At 41.0% G+C, this 23626-nt stretch overlaps 1 protein-coding gene across 1 annotated transcript in view; it reads left to right on the top strand.

Moving 5' to 3' along the window:
- Positions 1 to 23626, top strand: part of LOC144519922 (eukaryotic translation initiation factor 3 subunit H) — a 67137-nt gene that overhangs the window by 16148 nt on the left and 27363 nt on the right. The gene's annotated exons all lie outside the window — the stretch shown is intronic.

Below are 23626 nucleotides of genomic sequence, written 5' to 3'. Positions count from 1 at the left end.
CTACACCTCGATATCCTGTCCATAAATACTACAAACAGGATTGGTGACAAAGCGCAGCCCTGGCGGAGGCCAACTCTCACCTGAAATGAGTCCGACTTACTACCGAGAACCCGGACACAGCTCTCGCTTTGGTCGTACAGAGATTGGATGGCCCTGAGTAGTGTAGTACATATTAATAACAGGCTGCATTTGAGCATTAAATATTTGAATATTATTCAAATATTTAAAAAAAAATTTGAATGGTATTATAGAGGAAGATTGACAGCTCTAATCTCCATGCCTTCTCTTTTCTGACGATGTCCTATTAAAAAGGATTTGTGGTGTCTATTATGTTTTACCACCTCAAAGATGAATCTCTCGTTGTCCGTGGTGTTGTAGAGGAGATATAAAAGATATTACTTGTTGTATTTATGTAAATTGACTGGATGCTCTTGCTGTTTCACTTCCTGCCCAGCTGTCCGAACGCCCCACGGCTCGCGTGAAAATAGAGCTGGCGTGTATCTTTTGCGGAGCGGAGAGCCCAGTAAAAAATATGGGTAAAGGTTTGGCTTAGTTTGCCACGTATCTTAAAATTTGGCAAATTCTTGTAAACTTAGCTGCTGGCTGAGACAAACCAGCCCCTCCCCTCTCTACCAGCGGTACCTGCAGCATGTGTTCACCTGCAGTGAGTCACATCAGCAGAGGGAGGTGGACGAGGACTGATAGTCTGTCATTCATTCTTTCTAAACTTCACTCAGCATTTTGATGTCAAGAATATTACTTCTTTTATTGACATTTTAGATTTGTTTCTAGTGAGAAATTATTGAGTTGTATAATGACTTTGCTGTTGTGAACTTTGCTGTTGCTACTTTAGAAACCACATTTTATTATTTAAAATATAAATGCATTCTAATCCTGTTCTGAATTTTTTCTTTAAAAAAAAATATTTTTAAAAAGCAGTTAGGCTATTTAGTAATGAAAAAGAACTGATACGAGTATCGATAAAGAACTGAACCGATTTGGGAGCATCAATAAGAGTAGAATCGATAAAATCCTAGCGATACCCATCCCTAATAAAGACATAACGGACCATCAGGACAGGAGCCAGGGTACTATCAAGTCAACAACTCACTGGATGTCTGTGTATGTCCCCAGGCACGACGTTAAGGACAATGCCGACTTTTAACTAAGCTAACTAGGTGCTGAGTGTCCTACACTGTCAGCGCCAGGGTTGATGTGTGAGGGCAGTGGTGCAGGGATGGAATGGCTCCGTTGTTTGGGTTACAGGTGGGTGGTGCAAACGTGCACAGGATTTGATTTGGTCTTTATCCGCACACCTACGTATTTCTTTTCCCCTCCCGCCTCCCGTCAGCTTTCATATCAAAGGATGCCATGTCCTCCGACCTCAGCCCTTCCCCTATCAAGCCTTGCTGTTACCCACTCCTTGTTAGCAGAACAAAATCCGCCACAAGCCAGACTGAAGGATGGGAAGGTGAGCAGATGTGGGAAACGGGGGGCGGGGGAAATATCCTGCTTTAATAGGCCTCCACTGCTAACGAGCAACTGTCAAAAATGTAAGGGTGGCTGCAGGTTGTTAGTGTCAGTGCTCACTCTGCGAGTGTGTCTGTGCGGGTGAGTGTCATGGCTTTTTGTGTTGTTGACTTTTGATGCGATGGATTTTCCATCTGTCACTCCCTTTTAAGCTAACAAGGGCTTCGGTGAGCAGCTGGGAAAATTTACAGAACTACAACAGGATTCCTCTCAACCGGGCTTTTCATTCAGTTGCAAAAAGCGACAGGCTTCAGGTTAATCTGTCACTATGACACCAAAGTGTTGGGAGTCTTTCATGTTGTGTGCGCCGTTTGTCGTTGAAATGATTTTGAATCGAGGAACAATGCAGCACAAAGTAGACAACTCTATAGACTACAGAATGCTCCTGGTCGACCTCACAAAGTGTGTTTTTATATAAAGGAGTTTAAGCTACACTCACAATCTTATCTACTAAACAGTGGCTATGGAAATAGAATTACTTGAAGTAAAATGATCACACAAACATGAAAGATGGATTTTATGTCTGTACATTTGGTCATTTTATACTACAGTCTGAATTGTCAACCAACGCACACAACTGACAACCAGTCTCGCTCTCGTTCTCTCACTCGTCTTCCCTGTTACAACTAATTGCCCGTGTTCTGTGCTGATGTCAGGGCAGAAGATAGAACAACAGTGTTTACTTTAAGTATGAATTTGGACTCTGAAACAATCATGTGAACTTACTCTTGGAGCATTAATATTTTACGAATATCCAGAGCCGAACTGTGATAAATGATGGGAGGTAACGAGTGTGTAACTACCCTATATTCAGACGTTGGGATGCACATTTAGATAAATTGGTCGATCGATTTGAACTTTTATTGGGTAAAAACCACATGCCTCCAAAATAATGTCAATCAAGTAGAGATGGTCCGATACCATTTTTTGCTTACTGATTCCCTTACCTGAACTTGTGTATCGGCCAATACCGAGTACCGATCCGATACTAGTGTGCCATATATTTTATCATGTTTTAAGAACTGTATACTATCCCTGTATGGATGTGATATGATTTCTATCTTTGTTGTCAGTCTGGCTCAGGTTAAACTCTTTGTGAAATATGAATGCCACAGAACGTTCTTTTATTCTCCAGTTTGACAGTCAGTTATAACGGAAAAAGACCATAAATAAACTACTTTAACGTATTTTTTCTTTAGGGCTTTATTACGTGGTATCGGATCAGTGCATAAACTCCAGTACTTCCCGATACCGATACCAGCCTTTTAGGCAGTATCAGAGCTGTGTGCTGCATGCTGACGCACTGGCCGACAACAGTGCTGCAGAGGGGGGAGACACGATGTAGCACAGTTTACCTCACACTCGAGTCAGTGCAGGACACCCAGAGCTACGGGAGAAGCTGGAGAGGCATAGCTTTCTCCCCACCGAATAAGGCTAATAAAGTAATGATTAAAAAAACACAAATGCTTGCTCGGGCCGAGAATCTAAACTCTACATTGTATTCAGAATATGAAATCTTTTTTATAGGACTTTTTAATGTGTGATTGTGTAAAGGTGAACTTGTGAATTTCGCCAGCCGTCTTTCTCTCGTTTTGATGGAGACAGACGCTGTGCACAGAGGTGTGTGTGTGTCTGTGTGTCAGAGAGACGGAGGAGAGCAGGGAAAGGAAATTCAGCTGAATGAATACTCTGCGTGTTTTAAATAGCGTAAAAAAAAAAAAAAAACTTGTAACAAAATGCTATATGTGGCGGCTGGTGTTGATTGTATGGCGCACCACCACAAATTAGTCTGTGTGGGAAACACTGATACCGATTATTTAATGGCCGTGGGTAAAAACGGATTGCGTGCTTTATTCACAGAATTTGAAAAAAATATTCTTTTTTACACCATTTATATTCCCAATTCATGCTTTCTTCATTTACTGTACTGTAACTCGCCAGAATGACACAGGGTTCAACTTACGTTGGGCCATATACAATCAGCCAGTTGCCCGAAAAACATTTCATTCACAACTTTGCTTCACATGCGACCTTGCTAGGTCTGCTCTTCTGTCCGAGACTTCTCTCTACTCTGCCTGTGTCTCTCAGCACGCTCCACGGAGACAGACACAGGCAGGCTTGCTAACTTCATACATGAAATGGCAGTCAATATAAACAACATACGAGTTAAAACGCGAAAGAACATTCATTGTGTCTTGACGAAAACATACCACTGGGTTGAGAATTGTGACTGTGTGTGTAGCGAGTGTGTGCGAGTATGAAAGAGAGACGAAAGAGAACTGTTGGCGATCAGAGCACAGTAGAAAACTTGCGTTCCATGGCGCACGGCTGACTTGTGCTGCTCGCTGCTCTTATTGATCTCGCCCATACTGCCTAAATAAAATGTATTGCTTTGCGCAGTGTCCTCCAGTCCAGAAAAAGCGCCATGGGTAGTTGTGTAGGTGGAACCGATGAGCAGAACCGGAATCATTTTTTTTCTTTGCATTTTGGAATCTTTTCTAATTTGGAATGGGGTTTCGGTTCCCAACCCTACTAGACAGATGTGATTTCTTGCAAATAAAATAACTTCCAATAATTGCCCTAAAATAGGAGGAGTTAAAATAGGGGCCAGTGGGCTATGGAAGTAGTTGCTCACACTTGATGTTGTCACTAGTGCTGGGTCCACAGCTCCTGTAAGTTTTTCAATCATCATTATTCTGCACCATGCTACCTTTCCTTCTGAAAGGGAATGGCCCAAAGTAGGTATGTGATTGGGGAAATTGGGAATTGCAGGAGAGGGGAGGGACACACACACACACACACACACACACACACACACGCATGCACACACACCCGCATGCACACACACCCGCGCACATTCACACTGTTACACCACACACTCTTGTACACCCTAGAGGCACAGGAGGATATTGGTAGAAAATGTTTTTGACAGTTGTACCAGTTTTTGATGAATGTGTCACAGAATGTGGTCTGAATCTATGTTTTTGTATCAATGTAGCCCTATCTCTAACTAATTGTATTGACTTTGATACATATCAGTTAATTGCTACACCCCTAGATAAAGCTTGAGATTTGGGTGCAGAAAGATTCGGCAGAGCAACACGCACTGTCTTTACCTCCAATCAGGCACCCTAGACACATTTAAGTTACAAGGTCTGCATGTGTGGATATATCAGTCTCTGTGCTGTGTGTTTGCCTGAACCAGTGTTGTACGTGTGTTTACCCGAATCATCTTACACTGACTCATTACCTGGCTAGAGGCCCCTCGGATAAGAATTACTCCTCCAGTTGATCTCTAAAGGAAAGATGGACAGGAATGGCAGTTAGGGGTGTGGTGTGTGTGTGTGTGTGTGTGTGTGTGCGTGTGCGTGTTGTGCTATGCTGCCTTTTCATCAACAGGTGCCAGTGTGGAGCTGTCCTTGCAGGACAGTCAGTGGCGGCAAATGTGACCAATATGAGTGAGAAAGAGTAATCAAGCACGCACAGCAGAATCTGCCTCAGATAAAACCTTGGCTGAACCCCAACCCTCCTATTTCCCATGTCCTTGCATACTTTGTCCTTGTATCATTCACATAATGTATGGAGGGAGATGAGTAGAAATGCAGTTAGTTATTCTCTAGGCATTTTGTGCACCAAGGCACGCAAGCAGCTTGTTAATAATGTGCTCTGGCCCTCGTCTTTTGTTGTGAAATGAGCGATAATACAAAGTAGAGTTATCGTGGCACAGAGAGATTATTAGGGACAGTGGCATATTAGAAATTTGCATCAGACCTGGCAATGTAGTAATTGTGACCCTCCCCCCTCCTGACACATTCACTACAAAAAACACACCCTCTGCAGTAGGTTGATATAAACCTTAAATCTTAGGGCGTTGCTAGTATCCCATTGAGAATCAGCACCTAACTCTGCAGCTCTCAGCTCATTGTTTTAGTGTGCAGGTCCCTATGGTTGACTCCCTATGTCTCTCACCAACCTGTGCAGTCTATCAACACACAGTGCACATTTATTGAAAATGTCACTGCACTTCAAGTTTTGACAGCGTGTGGGGGTTATATATTTTCTGGTTCAAGTTTAATTTTTGCAAGTAAGTATTTTTCATTGGAGGTGGACAAGGACTACTTACGGGAAGTAGTACAAAAAAGGTAAATTGGGAAAACTAGGGGATATATCATGACACTAGAAACAGTTTCTTTATTTTAATTTAACTGTTTGTTTAAACTACTTCTACTCCCGCTGTATGGTAACTGTTCTATGCATTCATGTGATTTATTTTGGTCAGATCTGACTTAAAAATTGTTGAACACTAAAGAAAACTCACCAAATCGTTAACGTCAGTTGACTAAACAACTGATAAAGTGTGGCGCATTGCAATTCACAGGCTTATCGAGCATGACTGGGTTGCCTGTTTGACTCGTGAGGAGGGATTATATCAAACTAACCGTTGCTCAGTACCACTTTTTGGTAAGTCCGGTTGATATTCAACCGATGTCACTAGTATTCAGCAGCAGCAGGAGGAGGTATCCTGAAGTTGGAACAAAATTAGCCTGCTCTTTCTCTCCCTTCACCCTCCACTACTTCCCTCCTTCCTCTTCTCCCTCTTTTTCCCTCCCTTTTTTTCTGGAACTCAATGCAGGTAAGAGAGCTGCCTCCACCCTTCTCTTCGACCGTTTCCCTTCTTCCCTCTCTGCAATCACCGACTCTGCTTGCTTGCTTCCTTCCTTCAGTACATTTCTTCATCCCTTCTTTTATCTTGCTCTTCCTTTGTTCTGAGTCACATTGTCTGCATCTACCCCATCTGTCTGTCCCTGCCACAACCGTAGAAGGATTATTAAAGCAACATACTGTTGGAGAGAGAAACGATGTAGGCACCCAACCAATGTTGAGGTTATTATTTTCTGTTATTATATATTATATGTATATTGGTGTACATATGTGTGTGGGTTTTTTCCCGTCTTTAAAGTATTTCGTTTTAACTGCACAGCACTTCCTTTTTTCCTTTTTGGTTATGCTGCTGCCCCACGCCAAGCTGCCCGCCCTCTGCCCAACACAGGTGGTAGGGACTGCCAGGCCCCCTGTCTCGGCTCAAATCATGCTTCACATTGGCTCAGAGAATGCGAACAGTTGTCACACTAGTGAAACAAACAAGTTTTAAAGGAGCTTGTTTTGCGATGTGTCCAGAGTTCAGTAATTAGATGTGTTTTTGTGGGTAGGCCCCTTGTACAGCACATAAAGGTCTTTTCTTGGCCAAGGAGCGTTTCATTTGACCATTTGACATGTCGACGACAACATATAACAAGGCTGTAGCTATCCCAGTCCTAACAAGACACTTAATTAAAAAGGGCACCGAAAGTTACTCTTGGTGTATAAACAGCCTGTGGTTAATAACGAGGTTGATTTAGCTGATTGGCACCCTCTTTTCAGTTGGTCATTTGTTGTTTATGTCACTCTTGCTACCACTGTTCAAATTACTCGGCAAACCAATTAGGAACACAACTTCAGATTTAATTGAATATGATTGTGACTGTGAAACAGAGACAATCCGGCTTCTGAGACTAAAGCACTGAATGGAGGTAAACAACTTGATCAAGTCCTTTTTAGATTCTTAAAAAGGATTAACTGTCATAAACGCAATTGTGTATTATTAGGTAGGGACAAAATATGTTAATATGTCAGTAATATTTGCTATCATTTACGCATTTAGTTGTGTGGTTGTGGGGGTGGGTGTGTGGGCTTGTTTAACTATATTCGTGGGGTCCAAAAACCGGGAGTCCATTATGCTTGTGGGGCCAAAATGCTGGACCCCACATGGCTATTTGAGGGTTAAGACTTGGTTGTAGGATTAGGGGTGATGGTTAGGGTAAGGGGCTAGGGAATGCATTATGTCAATGACGGGTCCCCACAAAGATAGTGCCACAAACCTGTGTGTGTGACTCTATTTAAAGGCTTCACACACCCCAGTCCCATCCCCACATGTACTTTGACATCTCCCGGACTCCATGAAACTTTTAACATTTATATCACCATTCAGATTATGGTGACCTCACGACAGTCCTAGCAAAGCGCCACTCAACTTTAACCTGAGCAGACGCCTAATCAAACAGAATAAGTGAAAAAATGTGGTATTATCTGTCCATCCAATGGTCCTTGACACCTACACAGAATATTCTCCTCCTCAATGATTAGTCTCCTTGCCTTCCCTTTTATCCTTTCTTTCCTTCATCATTTATAAGCTAGCTAGCTACCGTGCTCTTTTTGCTGTTAAAGAAACCAAATTTGAAATGGAATTAAAGCCAGTCTGAACTACACTTGTCCAAGACTTAACTTGTGCCCATGTTCCAGCAGTTTTGTTGTATGCATTGTTCAAAGATGCGCATCAGTGTATGTTGGGAATGAGAGCCAACATATTGCCTGTTGTATTGTTTTTTTTCATGTTTATACAAAGAGTGTTTTAGAAGCTGGTTGGAGCACCAACATCAAAAGGCTTGATTAATGCAAACCTGTATGGGAGAGGGTTTTTTTGTTTTACTTTTAACCCTTAAGCGACTTAACAGAATTTCTCTGTCGATACTTGAAGTGACCACAAAAAAGTAAACAGTGCAGGTAGAGACTTGAAATTTCTCGTGTATATGAATGTTTTCCTACTGGTTTGCTAGAACGTTTTGCTAAAAATGATTATGATGGTTGTTGGCTACAGAGAGAACATGCTGAAAAAGTGTCCACTGGAGGGAATGTTTGTCAAAACAAAAAAAAAAAAAAAAAAAAATCTTAATCTTCTTAAACCAAGGAGGTGAAAACGCAAACAGAACTAATTAAGGCCAATTACATAAGCATTTTTCTCTAGTAGGGTCTTTAAGGTTAGTCCTTGGTTTTTGGAACTTCAATTGTAGTCTGTGCCAGACATTTTCACGGTGGGTTAATTGAAGTCAGGGGGATTTAAAACGCCTCTGCCATGATCTCTCTGCTTCTCACTGTAAATACACTAGTCAGTATGCATTATGGCATGCGCATGTGTGTGTATTTTATAAAAAGTTGTCCCTCTCCCATTCTGATAAGGTCTGCCTTGGGGTTAGCCCTTCAATAGATCACTCTACCTGCCCCAAATGGGAAAATGATTTCCTCCGTTTTTCCTTGCTCTCCCTCAGGTGAGGCTAATTAGAAATCACTTGGCAAGGCCACCTTTAGGGGAAATATATAAACATTAAAAAATATCATGTTTACTGTTATGCATTAGGAATATGGCTGGCACGTCGCCTTCTCCCAAGCTCTTAAAGATTCCCATTCATTGTCTTTTGCTCCTTGCCCCCAGTCTCTTACATTTTCTATCTCCATCTCTATCTCTCTATATGAGCTCTCTCTCTCACTGATCTGAGATCTGTTAGCAGCGAGCTGGGGCTGTATCTGCTTTGGAATGCTTACCCGGCGTAATAAATCAAGAGTGTGGGTCCCCCGGGTGCCGTCGCCATCGCCATCAGTTCCACTGTTTTATTCATCCGCTCCTTGTCTCATCACGATTCTGCCCCACATTACATTTTGTGTGTGCGTGGGGTGGGGGGTGGGTCAAAATGCATTGCTACAGACTGCTGCAGGTGGGCTGTAGGGAGTAGGGGGAGGGTTAAAGGTAAGAAGGAGTGAAGGATGTGACAAGGATGAGAGAATTGAAGAAAAGGGCTGAGGATGGCAAGAGAGCAGGGAAAGGAGGTTTAGGGATTGGGAGATGGGAAAGATAGGAAGTTATGAGGGAAAATTAGAGCTGCCAAGCAAATGATTGAGAGTTAGGGCAGGGAAGAAAAGACACAGAAAAAGATGGGACAGCAAAAGTAAATGGCTGTGAGAGATACTGGGACAAAGAAACACTGCAAAAGATGGTGCAACATGTTAAGGAAGAAAAAAAATGGCAATAGTTAGTAAATGGGAGAGCAGCAGTGAAAAGAGAGAAAATCAGAAGCCATTTCATGACTTGTGGTGATCAAAATAGATCACCACAAGTTCAATTATTGTTTCTGAATGTTGCATTGTTTTTATTTTATTTGTCCATCTTTCAAAGACCGTAGATCATTTGTTTCAATTGTAGCATACAGAGTTGCGGCAAGAAGCACTTCCATATATGATATGATGAGACAAATGATGTGGGTGGTGATGCAATTAATTCCCCTTAGATACTGAAGCCTGTATGGGAGAGGCTAATGAGCCTTCACTTGTGAATACATGCATTAAGTGCAGTTGCAGCACATGTTTGGAGACAAGGGAAAATGTATGACGTTTAAGGAAAAGAAAATGATTCAAAATCTAGGCCATTTTTTAAAAATATGTTTGGCATCTGTCTCAGTAACGTACCAATGTTTTTGAGTAGTTTGCGAAAGAACATCGGCACATTTGTAAACTCCTTTTGCCGTCCTTTATGCATGTCCCATCTGCACCAATTACTAGTTTGAATGTAATGGCTGCGTTTAGGAAATGTAAAATTGGCAGACTGAATATGGTAGCTTATAGAGTTTCAAGGGACTGGAGCAGTATTGTATCCTCCATACTATACATGCACACTCTGCACTTCCTACCTCTTGCTAGCATGCATGCTGTTAAACGAGTATTGACAAAGAGATCAAGTAGAATTGTTTTTACTTTTTCTCCCATTCAAAAAGATAAACGAGGACATGTGCACATGTGAGTGAGCAAACAATCAAACACACACAATTTCCCCTTCCACATCATCTCCCTGTTCCCACTATAAAAACAAAGCCCTTTGACAAGCGACGCTGTCAAATGTGCATATGGTGAACTCGTCACACAAAGCAACTGCTTCACTTTGCGCTCTCTCTCTCGTGTGCATCACCGGGTGCCTGTTTGTAGCCTAGTGTGTGTTTGTATGTGCATGTAAGGCAGGCAGCTCTCCGCAGGGTTTGCTTAACTAAGATTAATTGCACCTAATCCACTGTGCCAGGTGGAACATGGACCACGTTGGGTGCAACCACACAAACACACACAGACACAGTCACAAATAGGCACACACATCCCATTATAGCCTTGCTGCTGAAAATTAGCCTCGTTCCTCTCCTGACACCCTGGACCAGACCACAACTCGATAGCACCATTTACTTCTCGACAACTCGCACATTTATCACTGTTCCCTTTTTCCGACAGACGAACGTGCGGACGGACAAAATGCACTGACAGGACAAGCTATCTGCTTTCTCACATCAGCACCAGCTGACCTTGACAGACTGTTTGTCCTCTATTCTCTTTAGAGGAGGAGAGAATGTGCTTAAACTTAATGTCTTTGACAGTAGTATCCCCGATTTAGCATGTCTATAGGAACACTGAGGCACAGCAGAGTTTTACTGAATAAGTGGAAACGAGGGCATCAATATGTCTACTGAGCAGGGAAGGTAGTAAGGTGATATTAATAATTAGCTACAGAAATTAAAAATTAGTTGTTTTTTTTTCCCCCCTCTATAGCAAAGTATCCTCAAATGAAAACCTGCTGATATGTTGATTGGCCTAACAGGTTGCATTTGTCCTGGTCAGTGCCGTTAAAGTTTGCTGGTTTAGAAACAACCTAAGGGACATGTTTTGACAGTAAAACCCTAGCTAAACATTTTCTCCTTCAAGCTCAACATTTATTTTTAAACTACTAGTAGTATATTATTAGAACCATTTTATAATAATATAGTCATCATTTTCTCCTCTCCACAAACTGAAACTTTTAGATCAAGGAGTCATGTCATAAGTCAGCTTTTCCTTGTGCCATCTTTCTCTCACACACAAACGCGCGCGAGCGCGCGCACACACACACACACACACACACACACACACACACTGTTGTGTGCTCCACTTAGTGTGCTCACTTAGCAAATTGCATTCACAGATGAAAGAGGCTGTTGTCTTCCTTCCCTTCCTTCCTTGCACCTCTTACACTTGCACCTTCCTCTGCATCTCCTCCCTTGACTTCTCTCTATTTCTGTCTCTCATGTATGTCGTAATGCTGTTGAGTGGTAGACCTCTTTAATCTTGTGGTTGTGTTATAATGCAGATACTGTATCTACATCACTGCTACCCAGCCTAAGGACAGCTGCTTAGTCGTGTGTGTGTGTGTGTGGGGGGGGGGTCTGGTCTGGTCTGCCTGTGGTGTTTTTTTGTTGTTTTTTTTTGAGAGAAAGATTGAGTACAAATATTATATATCATTCTCCACCACACTTCCTCAAATCATCTTTCCATCCAGCACTCTTTCCTTTTTCACACCTCTATCTCCAAATCAAATTTTTACTTTGATTACCTCGCCCACCCAACCACCTGCCCCCTGGATCCTATCCCTTCTCACCTTCTCCAGTCTATTGCTCCTGACCTTCTTTTCCTCACCCATCTCATAAACATCTCCTTGACAACTGGCTGTTTCCCCGACGCTCTGAGTGACCCCCACTACTCAAAAAACCAACACTCGACTCGCTGAGATAAATAACTACAGACCCGTCTCGAACGTGCCATTTATAATCAACTCTTTACTTATCTCCACCAGAACAACCTTCTCGATCCCCACCAGTCAAGGCTGGCCACTCAACAGTAGTGGTGTCACGATTCTCCAAATCCTCAATTCGATTACATTTTCGATTCTAAGGTCGTGGTTTGATTCCATTCTCGATTTTTAAATTATTATTTTTTAAAGCACAGGTTGCTATGCCATTTTTAGACTAGACTTTTATGCAACATAATATCTAACCTTTGTTCGTAAGGACTGAAATTCAACCGTGCGGGTTTTGTTGGGATAAAGCTATAAGCAGACGGAATATCCGCTAGCTGCTAGGCTAATGTGCAATGGTAAACACACAGAATATGGTACACGAACATATATATATATATATATATATATATATATATATATATATATATATATATATATACACACACACACACACACACACACAGAGAGAGAGATTCTTGTAGCTGCATTTTCATATGGCTCTTTGTAGTTTTGCTTATTTAAAGCTAATGTACTTGCACTTACTACTTGTTGTCTGGAGTTTGCACCTTCAAGGTTGAAAGCACTTAATTGGAAGTCGCTTTGGATAAATGCATGAACTAAATGACATGTAATGTAACCTATGCAACGCTTATGTAGGCAGCACTTCTTAGCTCTCTCAATGTGGATACGTGCAATACTACGCATTTTGAAAATGTCAAATTTAGTATCAGCTGTACACTTTTTTTTTTTTTTTTTTTTTTTTTATAAAACGTGTCACCTCAAGGGTGCCAGGTACAGACATGGCTGTGCATTTGATGTCAGATCACAAGTGTCCTTGAGAATAACTTAATGTCGTTTTTTCCTTTCCCATCATTATGGAGACATTGTTTTTCACTTTCTAGCTTGATGATATCTCAATCATGTCAATGAGGATGGATATTTCCCCTCAAAAACAAATTACACTACCCAAAAATGCACAGGGTCTTCAGGAGTTGAGGACTCCACAGTTCACCAGTGATACGTAATGTGATGAACGGACTCAGACTAGCAGAAAAGTGCATTAATATTATTAGCCATTCTCCACTCCTGTTCAGGGACTCCAGAGGAGTAGCAAGGTTAACAGAGGCTGGGTAAACAGTAAAGCAGCGGTGGAACAACAAGGCAGAACAGGCAGCTAGTCTCAAGGCCTTCAAACATCGAGATTCACTTTGTTCTCCAAAGTAGACAAGAGCAGACATAGTGTTTAGTTGTATGAGGGGTAAAGTCAAGCCAGGTGTGTTTTTATAGAATGCTTAACAGGATTGTCACAGAGGCTTTGAAAGAAAACTAAGGATCCAAAATAAACGCAGAGATGGTAAGAACTAGTGTTGTCACGACACTGGAATTTCTAATTTTGACATAATACCCTGAAAAATATTGATTTTCGATACCACAGGCATAATAGATGGGCTTGCTTGTATCTTTTGCCTTTCCTTGTTCATTTGCCTCTAATGCACAGAAGCTCTGCACTCGCCATCTTTAATGAGCCACCACCAAAATGAAACTCAAGTTATTGTATTTAACCAGAGCGACTGAGACACGTGACGAGAAGACAGCACTTGCGGCGCCGGGGCCACGCCGCCTACATCTACCTGTGCATGATGGCTACTATGTCGCTGAACTGCTGTGGCACGCACATGTGGTGTCCACACAGTTGCTGTTGGTGTCTTTAAATTGTAATGCACCTAAACATTTGTTTTGTTTTTCTCTTAGCTCTGAAGTATTTATGAAATGCCAAGATGCGCATGCTTTGCTGTCACCACTGAACACCACTTGCAAAATATGAGGAATTAGTCATTTAAAGCAGCCAGCAATGGTAGCAGTCCTATCAATCATCCAAAATGGCTGTTTTGTGTTTTTTCGGTGTCGACTTTGAGAGGATGTTGATGGATCAACACAAAGCAAAAAATGTTATTTTATATGTGCAAGGTAAGAAAGCAAACCCATCTCTTGACTTTCACCATGCTAAACACCACTGCTACTCTTTAGAGTGCAGTTTAATCACAGCTTTATATTTCTGTTCTAAAACCAAGCTTGGAAGACTTTTTCCCCCTCAATTTCTGTTAAACTGTCCCTGATCAGTGGTCCATCTTAAGCTCACCATTCTACTTCATTGCGACTAAGTGAGAGAGAATTTCAACAAAATGTAATCAGGTTATTTTTGATAGAGGTCTGATTGGCCTGTCTAACCTCATTTTAGGCTATTCAAAATTTGTATTCACCAAACTGATGCAGTAGAGGAGGGTAAATGGAATATAACTCACCAAGTTTCAGACCTTTGACATTTTATTTTATTATTCATCTGCTCGACTTGACATTTGTGTGTGTGTGTGTGTGTGTGTGTGTGTGTGTGTGTGTGAGAGATTAGAATGTGTTGTGACACACAGAGACACATACACATATCTTGCTGCCTGCGCTGGATGTTGTGGCCTGCAGCAGCATGCAAGGTCTGATGCAGTTCACCTCTTGTGTCATTGAGTATTAGAGTATAGACTATCTGTCTGGTTCATTGCAGAGACACAGGCACTCACACACAGACACACACTACTAGTGCCTTGTTGATTATGACCCTTAACATTACTGCCCAAGGTGAGGAGTTTAGCTCCCAGCTGATAAATATCTCCACTCTACTATACAAGCATATACGTACACACTCACTTTAGATATACAGCTGGCAGTACATGGCATCCTAAGGCTTCACACATCTCACACTTTCTCTTTCCACGCATTTAAGCACACAGACACACCTGCTCGCAACCACATTTCCTGCTCTCCCACATTTTGCACTTTCGCTCAGAATCATGTCCTTTTTCCTTCATTTTCTCTGTCATGGTTTCACCCATACTCTTTTAAATACACATTCATTTTGTCTCCGTCTTACAGCCCCTTTCTTCTCTGACCCACACACATACATGCGCACACACACACACACACACACACACACACACAATCAAGCAGCGCTAAGGGAATGGACAGACTCATTCCCTGTCTAGCCTCAGGACCCAGATTGATTGATAGGAGAGGCGGCAGGGCAGCAGAAATGAGTGAGGAATAGCAAACGGTGGCGCATGCTCCCACCTCCGCGCCATGATGATATTGTTAAATTGGCTATTCTCTGGCTTATGCTGTCGTTAATGTCCACAGAATGTTACCGGCTGTCTTAGTAATGCAACAATGGGGAGCAAGAAGTCCAGTTTTTGGTTTTGTTTTTGAACATAGAATACAGAGGGCTTCTCAACTAGCTTGTCATGCTGGGACCTACACTTTTTCCAGGATGTTTGAGCCTCACCCTGAAAAGGACATAGATATCAAAGGTATTGTCGTAATTTGAACACGCTCCTCACAGGCTTGTTTCCCTTGGCAGCTGCTAACATAGTTGAAGAGAGGGAGAGAGAGAAGGAAAAGCACAGATATCAAGCTGATTTGCTCATAGTTCAGATCAATGCAGATCAACGTCCATCTTTGTATTCAAAAATATTTTCTAGTATTTCATTTTCTTTTCAAGATCATCAATAAAAATAGCATTTTTTTAAGAGATTGTTTTTAAAAACATTTGAAAAAAAGTAGGTTGTTCTGTTAAATTATAATTCTAGTTTGTTTAGTTATTAACTGATTAAAAATAATCCAGAGATTTGCTGCCTATTTACACCTAATTCTTTTTTACACCACAGATTGCGAAAGTTCTCCAGACCTCCAGAGTCTTTTGTACTTCACTATATTGTGGAGTATAGACACACACACACACACACACACACACACACACACACACACACACACAGTCTTAGGTGAGATGGTCACAGTTCTGCTATCTTTTTCGCAGCTTTAGTTCTTGGTTTTTGAACAAATAAGGTAGTGATCCTGCGGAATTTACAAGGCTCTGTGCTCTGTATTAGATCTGTGGTGGATGAGCTGGCTGGCCTGCCACTGGCCTGTATTCTCACTCAGCCATCAGAAACTCAGTTTAGCTATCAGGCTGCATGTCAGTTGGTTGTCTGCATGTGTCTTCTGTCTATTTCCTTCTGACCTGGGTACAGCGTGTAGTAGTTTGTATGTCTGCCTGTCTGCTTCAGTCTCTGGTGGAAGCTGAGTGTCCGGATGGGTAGAATACAAGTTAGTTCCCTTCTGTTATTTTCATAAATTTTGTGGTGCTGTAGACTTGAAATTATAAATTATTTACAGAACTGTACAATGTTTGTACATGTTTTAGCCACTTTTTTGTCGACTGAATACTGTTTTTTTGTATTAATATGTGGCACTTTCATTTTTCATTAGCATTAGTTTGCAATGGTATTGGTGTTATAAATATGTATTTTAGAATTTTAAAAAGTATAGAAACATCAAGAAAAAAACATTTTCTTCCCCCAAAGGGTGGAATGACTGCATTAGTGTAATCATTTGGCTCCATTATCTGTTTCCCTTATAAATTAAAAAATGATTTGTGAAGAGCTACATGTTGCTTTTCCTGCAGAATGATCTCTTATTTCGGCTAACAATTTCTGTCTTTCTGTGTGAAGGCTCTTGGTCACCTGGTAGTTCTCGGCTGCTCAGTTGACCTACCAGTTAAGGGAAAAACACTATGCAGTCGCATGTTCTTTGAAATTCTCAGCCCATGAGAATTGATTTCATAAACTTTCCTAGATGCATGCCTTTTTACAGTTTACTCTTTGAATTCATAAATTGTCGTAATGAACCGAAACACAGCTTTTTATTATAGATTAGTTAAGTAGTTAACACTGAAGTCTTTCTGAAATCATTGTAGATTAGTTGGCAGGGGACACTTGTCACTTGTGCAGTGGTTGGTTTAATTTCAGTAACACATGCTCAGTTGTTGCATTACTTTTTCAAAGTCAAAACCTCAGTATTGCATCTTTACTCTGAGGTTCCTCACCCTCTTAACTAAGTAACTAACTATTAATTAACCCACCGTTGGAATGTATTGATTATTTGACAATTACACTTATAGCCCGACCGATATATCGGCGAGCCGATATTAGGCATTTTCCAAGCTATCGGTATCTGCATTTACAATGGGTGATAAATGAATATTTAAAAAATAAAATAAAACGGACGAAACACCCTTCAACCATGTTATGAGTGTTGGCGCTGCATAGTTTGTCCACCAGAGGGCGCTCTACAGCGTCCCTGTTGGCAACACTCGTGTTTAATCCTTTAAGTTTCATATCTTAAGTTTGTATTTTTATACATTTTATTTATCAGAACTTTAATATATTTCGATATTTATCTGTTCTGCTGTGACAATAAAACAAAGAAACATTATCATATTATTTTAGTGCGGACTCATAAATAACTACAAATAACTAATGTTAAGGAAATCTGTTAAAAAAAAAAAATAATCAGATTTTTAAATCGCCAAATATTTATATCGATATCAGCCTTTAAAATCCTTTATCGGTCGGGCTCTAATTACAGTTCCATTTTATCACTAGTCCTAGCATACATCCAGTCAAGAAATAAAATGCCTCTTCAGCATCTCCACATTTTACGCATTTCAGAACAGCATAATTTCAGAGTGCAGCCACGAGGACCAACATCATATTTACAATACATTTATTGACATCTTTGCTCAAATGGCAAAGTGCATGTAAATACCACACAGGCGTTGTCTAAAGGTGTGGACACACAGAGCCGACGGCCAAACGTTGGCAGAAAAGGCAGTTGGGCTGATCAGTCTCCCCAAATTGGTCAAAAAAGTACCTATGAACACACCAAAGCGACGAGACGTAATACGTCTCCATAACAGCAGGCGGCGCTAATCTGTGTTGTCGCCCAAAAATGAAAACCGGCAGCTGATTGGACGAACGCGTCACGTGGGTCTGGTTTCTCCGGAAATTCAAAGACAGACTGTCATGGCGGCTTGTTCAGAATACGATCTCATATTGTACTAAAATAGATCACCAAAACATGTTTCTGAAAACATTTTAAGTGAGAAATAGGCCATTCAGTTGCTGAATCTGTCTTCATTTCAGATCAACAAAGGTCAGAGATTTTTGTCTCTGATTTTGAGAGACTGTAGTCACGCTCATTCCGCTCCCTTTTCCGGGTTAGCACTCTACCAATCAGATGGGTCATTTGAGTCTGACTGCCGGCAGTGCCCGCCCCGCCGATTATACATGTCAAATCGGCCAAAATGAAGGACGACGGCCCTTCGGACGGACGACGGCACGGAACACACCGAACAGACTCGAGTCACTCACTGACGGCCGATAATCGGCTCTGTGTGGCCACACCTTTAAACACAAAAATGATTCCCATGCATCATTGATGAGTAAATACAATAAATTAAAATACAGACTGAATATATACAATATAATTATTTTTTTCCAATAACCTAATGTAGCACTGTTAAACGGGAGTTAGCTGTAACACGTCTCTTCTCTCTATCTACTAGATTGACATAGATTTAAGGAGAGTTGCACAGCTAAGTTTCAATGCAGGCAAAATCCCCTGCACCCAGTGGAGTAGCGCACCTAATTTCGCTGTATTGTAAAGTACAATGACAATAAAGGCATTCAACTAAAGATATTGTACATATATATTAAGGTTATAAAGAACTGGGAAGGGAGTTAGCGATTGGGTAAAACATGAGAGATAGCTGATTGGTTTTCCTGCCTTTGTTGTCAATCCTCCAACCTTCAGCTTTCACTTCAGAGACAGATCACTTTGTGCACAATTTCCCTGCTAATGATAGGGTATCGGGGCAAGTATAAGCATTAGTGCCGCTTGAGAGGTAAGTACCCATACTGATTGGCATAGGAGTGCAGAGACAGATACAGTAGTTAGGTGGCAGGCTGCTTTCCCTCTCCACTGAGCTCTGTGTTTCTTGGAGTCTTTATTTATTTATTTCACTTTTTATTTTTACAGGCCAGTCATTAATGACGGCCTGAAAAGTGGCATCAGGGAAGAGGGCTAGATAATAAATACATTAGAAATACATACAGTCTGCTGCTAGCCTGCCCCTAGGCAGAGCCACTCTCCAGCAGACTACAGTAACTCTGCCTGTCACAAACACTCTCTCCCTTCCTCATGCTCTCTTTTGCTTCTTCTCTTAAGTGTCTTACCCACTCCATGTTTTAATTCTCACCTACTTCTCATTTGACACTGTAGACTCAGAATTACAAAGAATATGCTCGCACCTAGCTAATTTTTGTCTATGAAATATACTATACTCACATTTCTCCAGTGGGTTTGCTACTACGCACAAGAATCACAGCTAAGAAACACACACACACACACACACACACACACACACACACACACACACACACACACAGCGCCAGACGCCACCTGACACCTCCTCCCCCCACAGTTTGTCACAGTTGCCACACGGTCTGCAATCTCTCTTTTTCCCCCGCATATTCCCCATCTTTCTCAATTCCTCTCCTTCCTTCCCATCTCCTCCCCTCTGTATTATCCCATCCATCTACTCTGCTTTCTTTTGTCTGACTGACCATGTCAATCACTAAATAAAAAGGCTAGATTAAAAGGCTAGATTGGCGCATCCCTGCAGGACGGGCTGTGAATAGGGCCTCCTTGCCTGTCTGTCCCCAATCCTGTGTTCCAACCAGATGTTTAGTGTTGTATTGTCAGGAAGAAGAGGCACCTCGTGCCGCACTCCTGCAGGAGTTGAATGTGTAATTGTGGGCAGACCAGTGCCATTTGTTTTCTGTGTGGAGTACAGCAGAGGCAGTGGAACAAATGACAGTAAGCGAGAAGTGTGGGTGTTTGTGGGAGGTTGGTTAATGACTGGATAAGTTATAAGTTATAAGCTCTACAGGCTGGGGTCTAGGGGGCCACAGCTGCCCAATAACATCCTGATTTATCAACCTCCTCCAGCTAGCCTGCATGGAGATGCTGTTTTGCTCTCTTGCTTTGGTTGTTACTTACATCCGGCGAGGCAGGTTGTTTGTATTTCTGGCTGCGCGTCCTAAGGATGTGTCTGGTGTAATGAAATGGCTCTCCTTGTAATGTATCTAGCCTTCTCTCCAGTAGCTGAAGCCTGTCTGTGTGTGTATCTATCTATCTATCTATCTATCCGTTTTTTCTCTACCAGGAGATATTTACTGACTTAAGGAATGAAAAGGGTGGCTGGTGGTCCCGGTTCATGTTTGTTTTAGAAATCTCCACCACAATCACTTGATAACAGAAGATGAAGCCTTTGCTTTCTCTGTTTTCAGTAGGGGTGCACCGAGCCGATATTAAGATCGGATATCGGCCCCGATATTGACAAAATAGCTTTAGTTTGTTTTTTTTTGTTTTTTTTCTCCGTCGCAGCAATGGGACCCCTGTTAACTGCGTACCCTTCTCACTCATGGTAGTAACTTTATAACACAACAATTAATAACCCACAACTAACTTTCTTTAAAAGGATAAAACACCATAGCACATAACAATTTGTGACTTAACAGTTTCTAACACTAATAATTTTACATTTACAAATGTAGCTACACCGCCGAACGGCATGTTGGGTAACATTATAGCTGCTAGCTAGCCAGGTAGCATAACAGTCTGTTAAGCTGGGAGAGGCTCCGGTCACTACTGCACATTCAAGAACAGAGAAGAAAGTTAGAGGATGAAGAAAGACCGGCGATATACCAGAACAACGTATGCTCAAGAGAGGAGCCGTCTGTTGTTACTGCGGTCAAGCCAGCCGACACATCGTGAACGACAGTCAAGCCAGCCGACCCAGTTTTTTTCTGTACGTGATTATAGTAGCTTTATGGTAATAGCGTCGCAGAACTGGTTTCAAAATAAATGGCATTCGTCTTGTACATAGTGAAAGACAGTCAACGAAAGCAAACACCGTCAAAGGAAATGTACGGAATTGTGATATTTACTTTCAAAATAATAGTTCAAATAATTGACATGATTGCTTAAGCCGATATTTTTTTTATTGCAATTTCTAACAAGGCCCTGTTTCCACACACTAATTTCACTTCAGGGTAATAGTAGACGTACACCGCCTCATATTGCCACCCAGGAAGTTTCAAGTCATTCTGGTGTTTAGTTTCAAATTAAAAGCCTGTCAAAGTGTCAATATGAGACAAAATACATATGATTTTGGATTCAATATAAAAGGAAACGCCCTGTTATCAAAGAATAGTTCCACTTCAGGGTTATAGTACACGACCCCATGGTGTGACCCATTAAGTTTCAAGTCATTCTGGTGTGTAGTTTCAAATTAAAAGCCCGTCAAAGTGTCAAATATGAGACTATGTACATATGATTTTGGATTCAATTTAAAAGGAAACGCCCTGTTATCAAAGAACAGTTCCACTTCAGGGTTATAGTATTCGACCCCATGGTGTGACCCATTAAGTTTCAAGTCATTCTGGTGTGTAGTTTCAAATTAAAAGCCGGTCAAAGAGTCAAATATGAGACTCTGTACATATGAGGGCGTTTCCTTTTAAATTGAATCCAAAATCATATGTAATTGGACTCATATTTGACACTTTGACAGGCTTTTATTTTGAAAATACAAATCAGAATGTCTTGATACTTAATGGGTCACACTACGGGGTTGCATACTATACACCTGAATGGGAATTATTGTTTGATTACAGGGCGTTTCCTTTTAAATTGAATCCCAAATCTACGGTGGCCCTGAAGTGCAAATCACAACAGCAAATAGAAAAACGCAACAGCAAATCATAAAACACAACGGCAAATAGGAAAACACAACGGCAAATAGGAAAACACAACGGCAAATAGGAAAACACGACAGCAAATACGAAAACACGACAGCAAATATGAAAACACGACAGCAAATACGAAAACACAACAGCAAATAGGAAAACACGACAGCAAATAGGAAAACACTTCAACAAATCATAAAACACGACGGCAAATAGGAAAACACGATGGCAAATATGAAAACACGACAGCAAATAGGAAAACACGACAGCAAATATGAAAACACTTCAACAAATCATAAAACACAACGGCAAATAGTTGTGTTTTAATATGTAATTAGTCTCATATTTGAATCTTTGGTGGGCTTTTAATTTGAAACTATACACTGGAATGACTTGAAGTTCCTGGGTGGCAATATGAGGCGGTGTACGTCTACTATTACCCTGAAGTGAAATTAGTGTGTGGAAAAAGGAACTTGTTAGAAATTGCAATAAAAAAACTATTGGTTTAAGCTTACAATTGTCGGTTATTTGAGCTTTTATTTTGAAAGTACATATCACAATTCCGTACATTTCCTTTGACGGTATTTGCTGTTGTTGACTGTCTTTTGCTATGTATCCAACAAATGCTTTTATTCTGAAACCAGTTCTGAAACGCTATTACCGTAAAGCTACTATAATCACGTACGGCAAAAACACTGGGTCAGCTGGCTTGACTGTCGTTCACGATGTGTTGGCTGGCTTGACCGCAGTCTGTTGTTGCAAGGTTTTTTGTTTCTAAAAAATCTGACATAATTTAGCCACTGTTGTAGCCTGTCGTTACTCGGCCGTGCTAACGTTACCGTGCTAATGTTAAAGACATGTCACTTCAAGCGCGTAGCAGAGCAACATTATGAACGCAATCCAACTATGGTCCTGCTACAGACCGTTGAGAAAGATGGGTTCAGAGCAATGATTAAAACACTGGATTTAAGATGCCTTGCCTCGCTGAAATACGTCCGCCAACCTACAAACAATATTCAAACGGCAAAGGAGGCTGACAGTGGAGCTACGTTCAGTCGCCCACTACAACCACACTACAACCTAACGTACCTGTGGCCAAGGTAGTGTTTATAAAACTAGCTTACAACTATTTTGTTTTGAAAGGAAAACAATATTAAAGTTATTTGAATGTGTATTCATTCGATTTGAGTTTATTTTACTACTTTGCAGTTGCAGAAAAAAAAATTGTTTTAGATTCTGTAACTGTTTCATGGAGTCTCCTTCATATAACGTTATTGTATAATGTTGATGAGCCAAGCAAACCCTTTAGTAATCAAAGCTTTTAGTAAACATGACATTAAAATGTTTTTGTGATATTCTATGTACTCCTGACAGTAAAATAAGCCATTATAAACCTATATAAAGGCCCATTATTGTTATCTATTTAAAATAATTTTTAGAAGTTTGATTACATTATATTTTCGATTTGAATGCACAATTGTTTTTTAAATAACAAATAAATAAGAATTCAATACATTACATATATGTTATTTTGTCTTAGTTAGGAAAGTAATGTTTAGTTAGGAAAGTCTGGTGCCTTAAGTCTCTTCCACATGGTGGAAGGAAGGTATAAGGTGCAAAAGGTATACAGTTTATTATTAATTCAACAACGGTATCGGATCGGTATCGGGTATCGACAGATACACAAAGCCCTGGTATCGGTATCGGGACTGAAAAAGTCGGATCGGTGCATCCCTAGTTTTCAGTGCATTGTTTTTCTTTCTCACTGTATTTCTCATCTTCTTCTCCCTCCCTCTGTTCGTACACCATGTCCAATTACAGATGGAGACTAGCTTTGCACAGATCCAACAAAAAATAAAATCCCCAAACTGATTTCAATTAAATTAATTTTGAATTAAATGTTTTCTCTTTCTCTGTTCCATTCCTCTGACTTTCCCTCTCTCTCCAATTC

The sequence above is a fragment of the Sander vitreus genome, chromosome 6, assembly GCF_031162955.1.
Source record: "Sander vitreus isolate 19-12246 chromosome 6, sanVit1, whole genome shotgun sequence".
NCBI classification, from domain to species: Eukaryota; Metazoa; Chordata; class Actinopteri; order Perciformes; family Percidae; genus Sander; species Sander vitreus.
Note: the sequence above shows the minus strand (reverse complement) of the source record. Positions and strands in the feature narration are given on the sequence as shown.